Source organism: Anas acuta, chromosome 3 (genome assembly GCF_963932015.1).
Source record: "Anas acuta chromosome 3, bAnaAcu1.1, whole genome shotgun sequence".
Taxonomy (NCBI): domain Eukaryota; kingdom Metazoa; phylum Chordata; class Aves; order Anseriformes; family Anatidae; genus Anas; species Anas acuta.
The window spans coordinates 91,867,676-91,880,788 of NC_088981.1; the positions used below are offsets into that span (position 1 = coordinate 91,867,676).

The following is a 13,113-nucleotide window of genomic DNA, read 5'->3' on the forward strand; positions in this document are numbered from 1 at the left end:
TGACTGCATTTTTGTAGTATATATCAATTTGTCTTGATAAACAAATCATCAGTGTCACTGCCCAGTTGTTGGTACTCAACCTCAAAAACTTTATTTGTAATTTTCAGTGCTAAATATCACCGCCCTTGAAGGCAGTTTAGAGGGCTGATATTTCTTTTGAGACTATCAGACTTGATGGCTGATGATTATTAAGGAAATATGTCGCAGGACTCAAAGGATGACTAAACGTTAAACAGGTAACACTAATAGTAACTCTGTAATTTTGAGTATGCAACAGTAATGTTAAATATTCTCAGTTATTAAGTTACTGATAGTTAAAAAAGTAAACCTACCAAAAGATAACAAATAGGTATATAGGTTATTAAAAAAACTAATTAACATTAACTAGTGACAACAAAATGATTCTACAATATATAACCCTCAAGGTAATAAACAGAACTAAAATTAACAATAATAGTAATGCAACTCTTGCTAACAACAAATATATAACCTAAATTTTGATGAAAACAAACCAAACAACCAAACAAGCAAACAGATGACTTGATGTTAGGGATTCCAAAACTGTTAATCCTTTAAATACAGTCTTTTTGTTTACAGTGGCTTTTTGTCAATGTGATTGGTTTACTTTTTTGATGAGAATGAAGTAGTTTGTGAATAAAGTCTCTAGCAGCTGGAGTTGCATGCTAATTCTTTTTGCATAGTTAATAAGCATATGTTGTCATTTTAGCCTGATATGTTAAAAGTGAATGTAGTGGGCTAGATGATTGTTACACTGAGTTTATTCTGTCTCACTATTTCAGGGCCTCACAGGCACTGGACAGCTAAAGAGCAGATCTACTGAGAAGTGGTCAGGTAAGCTCTGCCATGTCTCAGGGCTTTTACCTATTTCATATTTCTTCATGCATTTCTGTTTACTAACACATGGGAGCATGTTCATGCAGACTTTTAAAGTAAATAATTACTTCCAGCAATGTTTTCTTTCATAACTGTGTGGAGATTGGGGTATAATGCCAATCAAAGCATTTGCTTCTGTAAGGTATGATACATTTCAGTTAAATGAAAGAAGTCAAGTATTTTAATGCTAAATATTATCATATGATACTTTATACGTGCTTCTGATAAAAACAAGAGCTCATGTTTATTAAAAGAATGTTTACATTTTGGAAACAAATTAGTTACATGGTTTAGAAAGATAGTTGCTTATCTGTTGCTAGATAAAGGGGGTGGGGGTGTTCTTTGTTTTGTTTGCTTGTTTGTTTGTTTGTTTTTAATAACTTTGTTACATAAACTTCAAATTATATGTGAGATTATTGATTGATGATAAATGTTGCTGTTCGAAACATCGTAAAAAGTCATCTCAAATAGAACTTAATCCGTTCACCCAGAAGTGTCCACCTAATCACAACACAAAATGCACAAAATTTCTTGCTCTCTCATGGTTAGATAAGAGTTAATAAACAAAACTGATGATGTGCACCAAATACACAATCCCAGACACATTTGTTACTTTGTCATCTTTTCCCCATGAAAAGATGCCAAAAAATTGGGGTCTGGTTGGTTTGTAGTTTTCAGTTACCAGTGTACCCCACGGTTACTTACAAGCACAGGTTGTGTTGTATATATAGATACAGTGAGCTTAATTTTCCTCTCCAAAGGGCTGCCTTAAAACTGGTTCATTTATATGGTACATCAGCTCTACAGGCCAAGGTCATATGACACAGCAATAGGATTTGTCTGCAAGTTACAGTCACATCAGTTTGAGTGTCCCACTGCAGTAAAACCCTTTCACCTACCCGTCTTGCATATAGTTATGCAAATATGCTTTCGTCAGTCTATGTTACATCTATGCAGATAAGAAAAAAACACACTCTTCTGATATAAATACAGTTGTATCATAGGTATAACTATGATTATAAATTATTATACATGATAGCTTTTAAGTATTTCAGGAAAAACTCATATGCCTTACTGAATTAAGTAACTACACAAAACTCTGAGCTACCATACCTGATGTGAGATCCAGGGCTAAGTGTATAAAATGAATTTCACACTTGTACACTGATTTTTTGTTTGAGGGTAACTAGTGTAAACTCCTTGAGGCCAAACTTCAATACATTCTGTCTTATAGCAGAGCATTGTCCTGTACTATTATTGTCTCAAGTCTTCTTTTACAGTTATTATTTGTGTAAATTTAAAAAATAAATAAATAAATAAATAAAAATGAATAAAAAGAATATATCATTAAAATAATGCATTGTAAAATATTCTTGTATAGGGACTATTTAGAAATTAAAAAAAAAAAAAAAAAAAAAGAAGAAGAAGTCAGTGTAAACAGTTCTTTATGCAAACCTTTGTTTTATTGATTTTCAGAAAATTAGTATGAAAATTACCCATAACTACATGTGCTGTTCTGTGCTAACTACAAAGCATATTTCACATCAATTTTGGGAGAAGCTTTACAGCTAATTAACTATGTCTTCTTAATAAAAACTAAATAAATAAATATCCATCTTCTTAATTTGTGAGAGAGTAACAAGGAACTATGGTTATTTTAATTAACCGTCAGCTTTAGGTCTTACATGAAAAGGTGTGATGTATTCCTCACATCCACCAAGACAGACATAATTATGAGGTCCTGAAAACGTACAGACATCAGAAAACATAGAAATGAACTTGTGCTATGGTTAATTCCAATACACTAATCACCCACTAACCATGTTTTCTTTGGATGAATTCACATACTAAGTATATGAATTCATATGTCTTACTGGCTCAGCTTTCCTTGTTAGAGATTTTGTCTAAGAAGGGAAGACGTTTTCAAGGCTTAGAGTCAGAAGGCAATTTTCAAAACTATCTAGAAGCAGAGTCAGAAAAAAGCATCAAGTAGCTAAGTGCAGTCACCTGCTGGGGCGGACCCCATGGATATGCACCACCAGGGACAGGCTCCTGGTAAAGTAACAGGTGAAGAAAAATTGCACTCCTGGACTGCTTCGTCTAACAGACTTGTTACATGTATTCAGGAGCCATCCTAACTGAAACAAAAAATAATTAGATATTGCTATATTAACAAAATTTATCAGAAAATGAAGTTGCACCATGGGTCTGTTTCGTTCCCATATAACTTATCTTACACTGTTTGAACAGGATCATGTGAATGACAGAACTTTAGGAAGTATAGTTTAGGAAGTATTCATGATATCACCTCAGAGAATATTAAGAATATTCTCCTGGCTCACTGATACCCTCAACATCCATTCAGAATAATGATACTATAGCCCTAAAGCTGAGAGATATTCCTTGCTGCACAGGCTCCATTCAGTCTATAACCCTGCAATAGCATCTCTATTATACTTGAATGTGTACTGACTTCCAAAACTGGGTTGTGTTGTTAATGACAGTGCATGAGTACATGTAAAACAAATCACTGTGGTAGCTCTGAAGGAATGGGTGTGAAGACCTGGTCACTAGGCCCTATGAGCTGTGTCTCCTTATAACCAGGGACAGCCAGGACTGAGATGAGTATCTGGAATTTAGTAATATAACCAAGTTACCATCAGAATCAGGGTACTTAACATATATTGGTGTACCAGTTAAAAGACATTTTATCATGAGAACATAGTTTATAGTAATACTCATGAAATATCATCCAGGCTTATTATCTGAGGGTAAAAATTATGAATAAGTGATGTCTTTTCTTTAAACAAATGTCAATTTGATCTACATCAATGATGTATTTTCTTTATATTTAACTGTAGGTTGAACAGTAGGTGTTTCGTACACCAACTTTCTAAGAGTTTGTTTAAAAAGTTTTGCAAGAGTTAAATAATACAGTCACATGTTAAAAATGACTGCAGAGAGGTATAAAATAAGCTAAATGTTAGAGGGAAAAAATATTTGTTAATATTTGAAGGAAGAATATGAGCCAGTGAGGAAGGGAAGTTGTAAAAAGCTTCCATAATGTATTGTATTAACTAGCATAAGGACTAAATAGGAATACGACTGTTGGAAATCAGTGCTCTCTATACAACCTACTTAATGCTTTTTTTTTTTTCCTGGAAATGTAATCTGAATTCTTTTATACTGCTGTTGAATTTCATTTCATGACTTGGGAATGGAAGAAGATGAAATTGTTTGGGAAAACATTCATACAGGCAGTATCATAGAATAGATTATAAATTCATCTTGTATGATGAAGTACTCCCTCATTGCTCTGTCAGTACATATGTTTTTTTAAGGCTCAGAAAGGCTGAGTTCACTTGTAGATGCATTTTTTTAAGGAAGGAATCAAAGCACTGAATTTTACTACAAGATTGGAATTATTTAAAAAAAATGTAGCTTACAAAAATTTCAAAGGCTGGCTATAGTTAAAAATGTGTCTAAAGGATGAAGACTCTTTTAGTATCTATTTCAAGTAATCTTCTGTTGTCAATATATTGACAAAAGGAACCTATTAGTGAGTAAAGTCACAGAAAATATATAATAAAATAAAATAAAATAAAATAAAATAAAATAAAATAAAATAAAATAAAATAAAATAATAAAATAAAATAAAATAAAATAAAATAAAATAATAAAATAAAATAAAATAAAATAAAATAAAATAAAATAAAATAAAATAAAATAAAATAAAATAAAATAAAATAAAATAAAATAAAATAAAAACAATTGGATGCTAGATAGAAAAATAAGTCTAGTGCATTCTGAAGTTTTCTGCCCTACTAAAAATACAGATATATTCTGTGACTTCCATCAGTTATTAGAATCTAGGAGTTATAAAAATGGTGTCTCACCTTATCTCTTTTACCACATTGGTCTATGGAGTTAGAAAAGATACACAGGTAACTTTCTCAGACTGATTAGGGCCTCAAAGACAATCAACATCTGCCACTTTGTTGTTAGCTAATTATATTTTTCCAGTCCTTTTTATTGCTCATTGAGACCTGACTCAATGTCCTTTGAAACCAAAAACGGGTTTTCAGTCCTTTCATGGTCTCTGGTTGACTGAGTCATTTATTCTATAACTCAGTAGAACATTTTAAAATTACTGAAGTATGTGTCCAAGTTGTACAAATCTGGAACGAATTTTTCATTCTCAATCAGAAACAATCTCTGTGAACTTTAGCATAAAAAATGCAGATTTCTAAACTTCTACTAAAAATGTATCACTCTTTGAAAATGTTTTGGTTTGTTTTGTTTTGCTTATAAAAAAAATAATAAAAGGCTGTGTTTAGTACTTATTGAAAGACATAAATGCTTCCTTTCCTAAAATATTTGATTTATCTTTGAAATCTAAGATTTTTAGCAGAGAATAGCAAGATTTCTTGAGACAACATTTTCAGGTTTTCATACTTCAGATCTGTACATCAGAAGAAAGTTTTATAGGAGAAAGACCTGTGCTGTAGTGGTAAAGGACACACATTCAGACATGAAAAGGAAAAAAATGAAAGAAGAGGCAGGGTAGTTGATTCTGTAAATCCTGTGTATTCCCAAAGAAGTTGTCAAGATACTGTATAGACAGAATTGAAAGTTTCTGATATATTTTAGCAACATTTATTTGGATGTACAAGTAGGATGATGGAAATGCTTCAGTGCCCTGATGAGAGCAGTACCTTATTGATTTAATTGAGGTATAGTTACTTCTTATTGTTATTATGAGATGTTATTATAAAAGATGAGAATACTTGCTTGTCATGTCTAGCACTGTTCTTGCCACACTGGATGCATTCTTTAATGATGGATCTGTTAAGCTCACACAAAAAAACAGTGAATGCCTTTGCTATATGCCCTTGCATTACAAGATCTACACACTGTGTTACAACTAATAAATCAAAGCTTTTGAGAACCAAAGAGTTGAGCTCCTTGTTTATGACTTCTTAGGATTCTGGCTTTCTTTTTCTCTTCTTCTGCAAACAGAACAAAACGTAAGACTATTTTGTGTGATGGTTTAACATATTCATTTTCCATATTAATTTCTCAACTAGTAACTCATTTTATTTCTTCTTGAACTTCTTAACAACCCCATACAACCATTGTAAAAATTCAGTGAAGAGCTTTTGGACAAGCAACCTATGCTTTTTCCTGTTTTTCTTCTTTTTCTTCCTCTTCTTCCTAAAAGAAAGTTTGTTCATAATTACTTCAGATGAAAAGATAATCAAGGTCATTCTCATTCAAATGAATGCTACTACTTTCTGTTAATATTTGACTTCAGCTTAATCCTCAGAGTATCCTTTAAGTTGATGGGCTTTTTTCTTTATTCTGTATGATATTTTGGACATTATACATTTTTTTAATATATCTATATTAAAATCCATCATGTAGAGACAAAAGCAATTGACTAGCATGCTCTGTAAGGGTAAACTCCAGTTAAGCAAAGTAGCTATTTGATAGAGAATTCAATCAGATGATCTTACTCAGGTTTCATTCTCTAAAGTCCATGCTGATATCAACAATTGAAACAGGAATCTGAGATTTAAATTTCATCTTTAGTCATCTTTTATAATTTAATTTTATTCAAACAGAAGGCATATCTGTTAAGCACTGCACTGAGTTATTCCAGCCAATGCCCTGCTTAGCAGGCAGTCTGAAATAGCCTTGACCCAGGAAGAGCACTTCAAGATACTGCACCCTTTCATAGTGCTGAGATGCCTATGATCTGGTAGACCTTTGCTCCATTTGTTGTCTTGCTGATAATTGTAGCTGTCAATGAGGAATAGTGATTGCAGTTCTCTGTCAGAGACACTGTTACCCTGAATGGCCCTTTCACTTTCATCCAAGTAGATGCAGCTTTACAAAAGATCTCACTATATAAACCAGACTAAAAATGTTGTGCATAGAAAATGTAAGTTTTGCAGTACCAACAGCAAGATGCAGCTTTTAATGTTATCAAAACTAGCTTTTCCATGTGGAAGAAAATTTTTTAGTTGAAAATGTTTGCCCAGGAATCCGTTTGAGTCTATATCTCAGCTAGGAAATCAAGTTAATCTATTTATGGTAGCTGTCACTTTATTTTCAGTAACCCCATGATCACACAGATACATTTCATCTATACAGAGGAATAGATTATATACTCCTTCAATATCTCTACCAGTAGAGTTTTGCATGATGATAGGCAAATTTCTCAAACTAAAAACAAATGGTGTGTTTCTTATTTTCTTGAGTTCTTACAAAAATTTTGGGATTTGGTTTTCATCAGTTACAAGTTGCATCATCAGGAGTTGTGCTTGAATATGCAAAGTGCTATATAATTTCAAAATCAAGTCTTGTGCATCCCAGGTTATTTAACAGCTATGAATGTTTTTTATTTTAACTTCAGATATATGACAATAAAAACTACTAACTTTGCTGAGGCATTCAAATACTATATCCAAAAGTGGCACATTAAGACAACTGGGAAATTCATAATTTTGTCAAGAAAAGTTAAAGATTTGAATAGAGTTAAGCAAGTAAAAAAAGGAACAAAACATTGAATAATGAGAGTAGAAGAAATATCAAATTGCTGTTCTTTCATTAGACTCTCTGTGCATAAAATTAGGAGGAAAAAATATAATAAGCCAACCATTTTAAGGACTACATCAACTGTATGCTGAAAAAGAGGTAAATTAAGATTTCACTTAATTCTTATTTATATAGCTTCAGAGTGCTTGGCTTACTTCAACCATTTATTTTGCAGGCCTGATATTTTTACCTGCTTAATACTTTCAATCATAGAAAAACATCTTCTGATTTATGAGAGTTTTTACACAGTTTACACAGTTTAGTGTTCCTCCAATTTGTAACAGAACATTGCCTTTGGCAGGGGGTGGAGGATCCCAAAGTTATTTTTGCTGCTTTAATGAAAATCTGTTTGTTTGGAATAATATCATGAGACATCAAAAATGTTGCCTTTTACCAACTCAGTAAACTTGGTAGAAGCTATGCTAAAATAGCCATATTACCCTGCCCCACTGATTGGATGGTGATGATTATTATTATTAATTATTTTCTTTTATGTGAAGCTACCTTAGTGCAGCATCTGGGGAGCTATGGAGTACATTCATCATCTTCAAATACCTAGCTTTTGCCACTACAAGTACTTAGGGTACCTGTATATTCAGTGCAGTGATCTTTGCTTACAGAAAAGAATTCAGAACGATTAACACTGTTTACATGTACCTTTTATCTCTCTACTGACTAGCTGAGGAGACTGGTTTTAACTATTTTCTCATAGACCTCAGCATGTCAGTATCATCAAGAAATGAAACACAACTCCAATCCAAAACTTTCTCAAAAGTTCCCATTCTCACTCTGAGCAAGTAATTTGCTCAGTATTAATATAATTACTGTGCTGAGTTATCTGCATTAAGGCAGTATTGGTGTTAATAAAACTCACTGCTACAAATGTCTTTTTATTACATTGATAAAAGCATGTTCATTCTACTGTGCACAGGCCATGAGCCTTCATCTCAAGCAGGTGGAGAAAAGGTATTGAAGGTAGTACTTCATAAATTAGTAGCATTATAAAAAAATATTATAAAAGTAAGAAGTTAGATAAGAAAGCTGTTATCACATAAGTTCCATACAATAATCTCACAAATATTCAAAACTAGAAATGCCAGCATTTAGTTTGTTCCCTGTCCTCATATTTTCTCTGTTGTGCACATTCATTATTTTAGAGACTCAGCAGATGATCACATGCTTTTCCATTCCACTTGTGTTCTGACACAGGAAAAGTGTCAGAACTTCTTTATTTCATAGCTTGTAGAATTTGGAAGGCAGTGTCTTCCAAGAGTTGTTTGTCACCCAGACTAACCCTTTGTCACAGAGATGCTGTGAATCTACCTACGTCATTTAAGGTAAATATTAATGTGACAATTAATTCTGTGTTTTTCATTGAATGTGTCCAACTTTGTCTTGATTTTCAGAATTTTGGAGCCCTTAGGGAAGTACTGTACCTTTTAAGTGGTGCTCAGGGAATTGAGAATGTTCAGCGTCACTTGAAATAAATCAGTGGTATCTGAAGGACTGAGCCTCAGACTGGGAATCTCCAAAGCATTGAACTCTAAACCATTGAACTCTAAACCCACCATTAGCACCCTCTCTAGGACATGTTGGTGCTCAGACTCACGGTGATCTTCCAGTCTATCAGGTGAGCTGAGGTATTTGTCTATATGTTTGTAGTCTGTTCCAAAGGTGGGATAATTCAGATGGAAACTGAGCTAATTCAATCTTTAGAGAGAGAGACGATCGTTCTAAACTAGTTCACCTTAGGTTTGTCATGGGAAGAGAGCTCATGCATATGAGGTCTGTTACTTTGAGATAGAAATGTTTGATAATGCATTTAAGTTTTTATTCTGTCTTTCTGTGGTCAGGAAAGCTAACATAAAAAGCCTTTATCACAGAAATAACATAAAAGTAATCTAACTATATTTATGCCATATGTTGAACACGGAACAAGCTTTTAGAAACGCCCAGTATTCTGAGAAATCATCTCCCCTTGGTATGAGATAACTCATCAGATGGTCATTTTAAAATATTTTGCAAACTCTGTTTTGTTTTGTTTTGTTGTTTTGGTTTTTGTTTTGTTTTGTTTTACTCTCTGTTCTCTATTTGTTTATTTAGAAAAATATTTGTACCTTCATAAGGTGTTTTGAATCTACACTTATTAATGCTTATAAGGTTCAGTTACTATATCATTGTTGCTACAAATGATGGACAATGTAAGCCTGTCAGAAAGTAAATAATTCTACAGCAGTGGAAATGCGAAAAACAGTAAAACAATTAATTAATTAATTAATTAAATTCAAGCTCATATCCTGATTGAATTCAGTCTTGTGTAGAAGAACGTAGGAAGGAGGCTTATAATTAAATGCTATGATCTCACATATATATCTAAAGAACCTAGTATAAGTATTTTAAAAATATAAAAATCTAACATTTCCTAAATCTTCTGTCCTAAATATAAGTTGTGTTTTTTATGCAATAGCCTTATTTATAGCCATATAAAATATAGTTATTGCATTTACTTATTAGAAATGGGATTGGTTCTTCAGCAAAGAGTATGTGAAATTAAAGAGCATTTTCAGTCTTTATTGACGATAACTAGCAACCTTCAAAAGGTTTCAGGTAAACAGAAAAAGTAGTATCAGTAGCTAATGTGGAGTTACTCTGCAAGTCCTCTGGCAGTTTCCATATAATGGCAGCAGAAATGCTTGCCACAATCTTGTACACACCATCACATCATCTCCATTCCAGCCATAGTCCTTTCCTTGTTCCTTGTGACTGTACAGAAGAAAACAGACCTGAAGTTAGTTTTCTGCAGTTCAGGACAGACTCTCCATGTTCTGAAATCAATAACACTTTTTTTTTCCCCATGCAATATTAGGATTGCATGGCATTGCTAGCTGGTCAAGGGAAGTGATTATCCTGCTCTGCTCTGTGCTGGTGCACCAAAGGGCACCAAAGGATAAAAATGACATAAAACTGTTAGAGAGCATATAAAGGAGGGCTACAAAGATGGTAATAGGTCTAGAGGGGAAGGCATATAAGGAGCAGCTGAAGTTTGTTCAGCCCAGAGAAAAAGAGACTGAGGGGAGGCCTCATGGCAGCCTGCAACTTCCTCATGAGGGGAGCGGAGGGGCAGGTGCTGAGCTCTGAGGACAGCAAGAGGACCTGAGGGAATGACATGGAGCTGGGACTGGGGAGGGTCAGGCTGGGTGTTAGGGAAAGGTTCTGCACCCAGAGGGTGGTTGGGCACCAGAAAAGGCTCCTCAAGGCAGTGGTCATGCCATCCACCCTGCTGGAGCTCAAGAAACATTTGGACAATGCTCTGGTTGATTTTGGGGTGGTCCTGTGAGGAGCCAGGAATTGGATTCAGTGATCCTTGTGGGTTCTTTCCAGCTCAGGATATTCTTTGATTCTATTCTATCATTCTAGGATTTTCTCTCTGCAAACGGTGATAAAAATCTGGGCTCTGCCTTGCTATAAATTTTCTCCACTGTCTGAAGTACTCATGGGCAAATTTTGCCTTCTGAAATCTTTACCATTATGTTGTCCTGAATAAAGTTAATTTTACTTTAATTTTCACTTGAGTTTAGAGGTTTCTCTGAGTATCCAAGCCATTATGCAATGTAGACTTTTCTTGGTTGAACTTCAGTTCAGCTGGGAAGGGAGTGAAGACTGACTGCCAGCAGAAAAACAGTATTTATCAGAAGTTTGCTACCATTGTACTCTAACAGGAAATCCTGGCCTTTTAATAAACAGTACAGTGTGAAAAATTAAGTGAAAGATGCTTTGGAAAAACAAAACTAAACAAATGTAGTTAAAAGCTGCTCAAATCTAATACATCTCCAGGTTTAAGAAAAAACATATATATATGATTTTTGAGATTCAGCTAAATCTAGAAATAAGCCCTCAGTCACAGTACTCACACTCTAGATTTAAGTAGGTCTGAGACGGAGATCAAGAAATGGGTGAAAATATGCAGATTTCTTAAGGGTTTAATTAGATTATAGTTAAGTGTCATACGTAGTAATTTAGAGCTCTTAGAAATGTGTTCCACATTATAGCAGTGTGGAATAAGAAGATTCATGTCACTATTATTATTTGTTATTTACACACAGTAAATGGAAGGAGTAAATGGGAAGCTGTTTCCTGTGTATCACACAGAATGCTATAGAGAATAACACAGATAGAAGATTTTGCTTATAGCCTGATCTGGATGTTGGGCTACATTTCCTAAAACGACTTAAAAGTAAGATTTGGGTAGGTGATCACTTTCATTCGTTGCCTAAAGAAAATGACTTAATGTCCTTGGAAACACAAAAAAGTGGTTCCTTTCAGGTTGGTAGAGTAACTTCAAGCTTTAGTAAGTGGAAAGGTGTTTCACAAGGGTGGGAGACTTTTCTTGTATTTCTAAGAGGTGACCAGAAATCTGTAGAGCAAGAAAGGAAAGTCTGATTTTTCCCAACATTGAAATTCATAGAATTCATGAAAACAAGGTTGATCCGCCTCCATGACTTCCTTTCATTTTTATGACATTCTTGTTTTTCAGCTACTTCCCTTTGCAGCACAGCATATTCTCTTCTATTTGATAGCCATTAGTTTGACCCAAAAAAATGTGCCAATTAAGCACATTTTTCAGACAAGGACTGGAAGCCATTCCCACATTTCCCCCTTTTAACAGCCCTGATGAGGTAGTTTTTTGCAGTAACGCCAGAGGCCTGTACAACTGAGCAGTTACAGCACAATATGGCTGGATTTGTGATGTAAGGCTAAGTAGATATTTTGGAGCTGAGTAACCAACTTTTTACAGTTTCTAAGGAATTCCTGACCCTAATATGTCTGTGGATAAACATAGCCTATTTCAAACATTTTCAGTTCTACTAAAACCTATTTTGTAATTATGAGAGACGAACAACATTCCCAATGTTACATTCCTTCTTCAGACACGTGGTATAAGTCAGAGGAAAACGGTCTTACTTTCTGTTCCGACATCCACAATTACTTCAAACTTTGGCCTAGACCTCGTTACTTCACTAATATAAATAATTTTTACTCAGACAAGTATGTTTTCTTTCCAATCTCTTGCATTAAAACACAATGATGTGTCAGGCAATTTCTCTGTAAATTCAGGGTTTTTTTATATTTATTTTGACCAAAAGCAAGACCATACTGACTCCCTGCTTTTGTTTAGTGGATCCATAAATACAGATAGAAATCCAGATTTGACCTTTTGATGGTTGGATTATCGGTCAATGTGTATAGTAACTATTTTGACATACAGACATATGAAAATATATACATTGCTATAGCAATTGACACACACTATATTCCAGAAAAAAAAAAAAAAAAAGAAAAAAAAAAAAAAAGGAAAAAAAAATCAACATAAACCAATATAACATATCAGAAATTTGTTGTGAAAGTCTTTTTTTTTTCCTTTTTACAAACACAGAGATAGATTTTATAGGATATTATGCCATCACAAGGAAATGTTACTAAATACTACTACTAGGCTGCTAAACGTTGCTAAATGCAAAATAAGAAATAATGCTGGCTCCAAGAAAATATTAACATTATTTCCTTTTTACTTTCCTTGTCATTTTAATATATTTTCCTTAAAACAGTATAAGTAATATT

At 33.8% G+C, this 13,113-nt stretch overlaps 1 protein-coding gene across 1 annotated transcript in view; it reads left to right on the forward strand.

Moving 5' to 3' along the window:
- The window catches only part of KHDRBS2 (KH RNA binding domain containing, signal transduction associated 2), a 386,008-nt gene that overhangs the window by 352,251 nt on the left and 20,644 nt on the right, over positions 1 to 13,113 (forward strand). The window contains exons 10-11 of the transcript XR_011095300.1: positions 801 to 852; positions 8,901 to 9,124. The gene's annotated coding sequence lies outside the window, so the exon portion shown is untranslated. The remainder of the gene's footprint in view (positions 1 to 800; positions 853 to 8,900; positions 9,125 to 13,113) is intronic.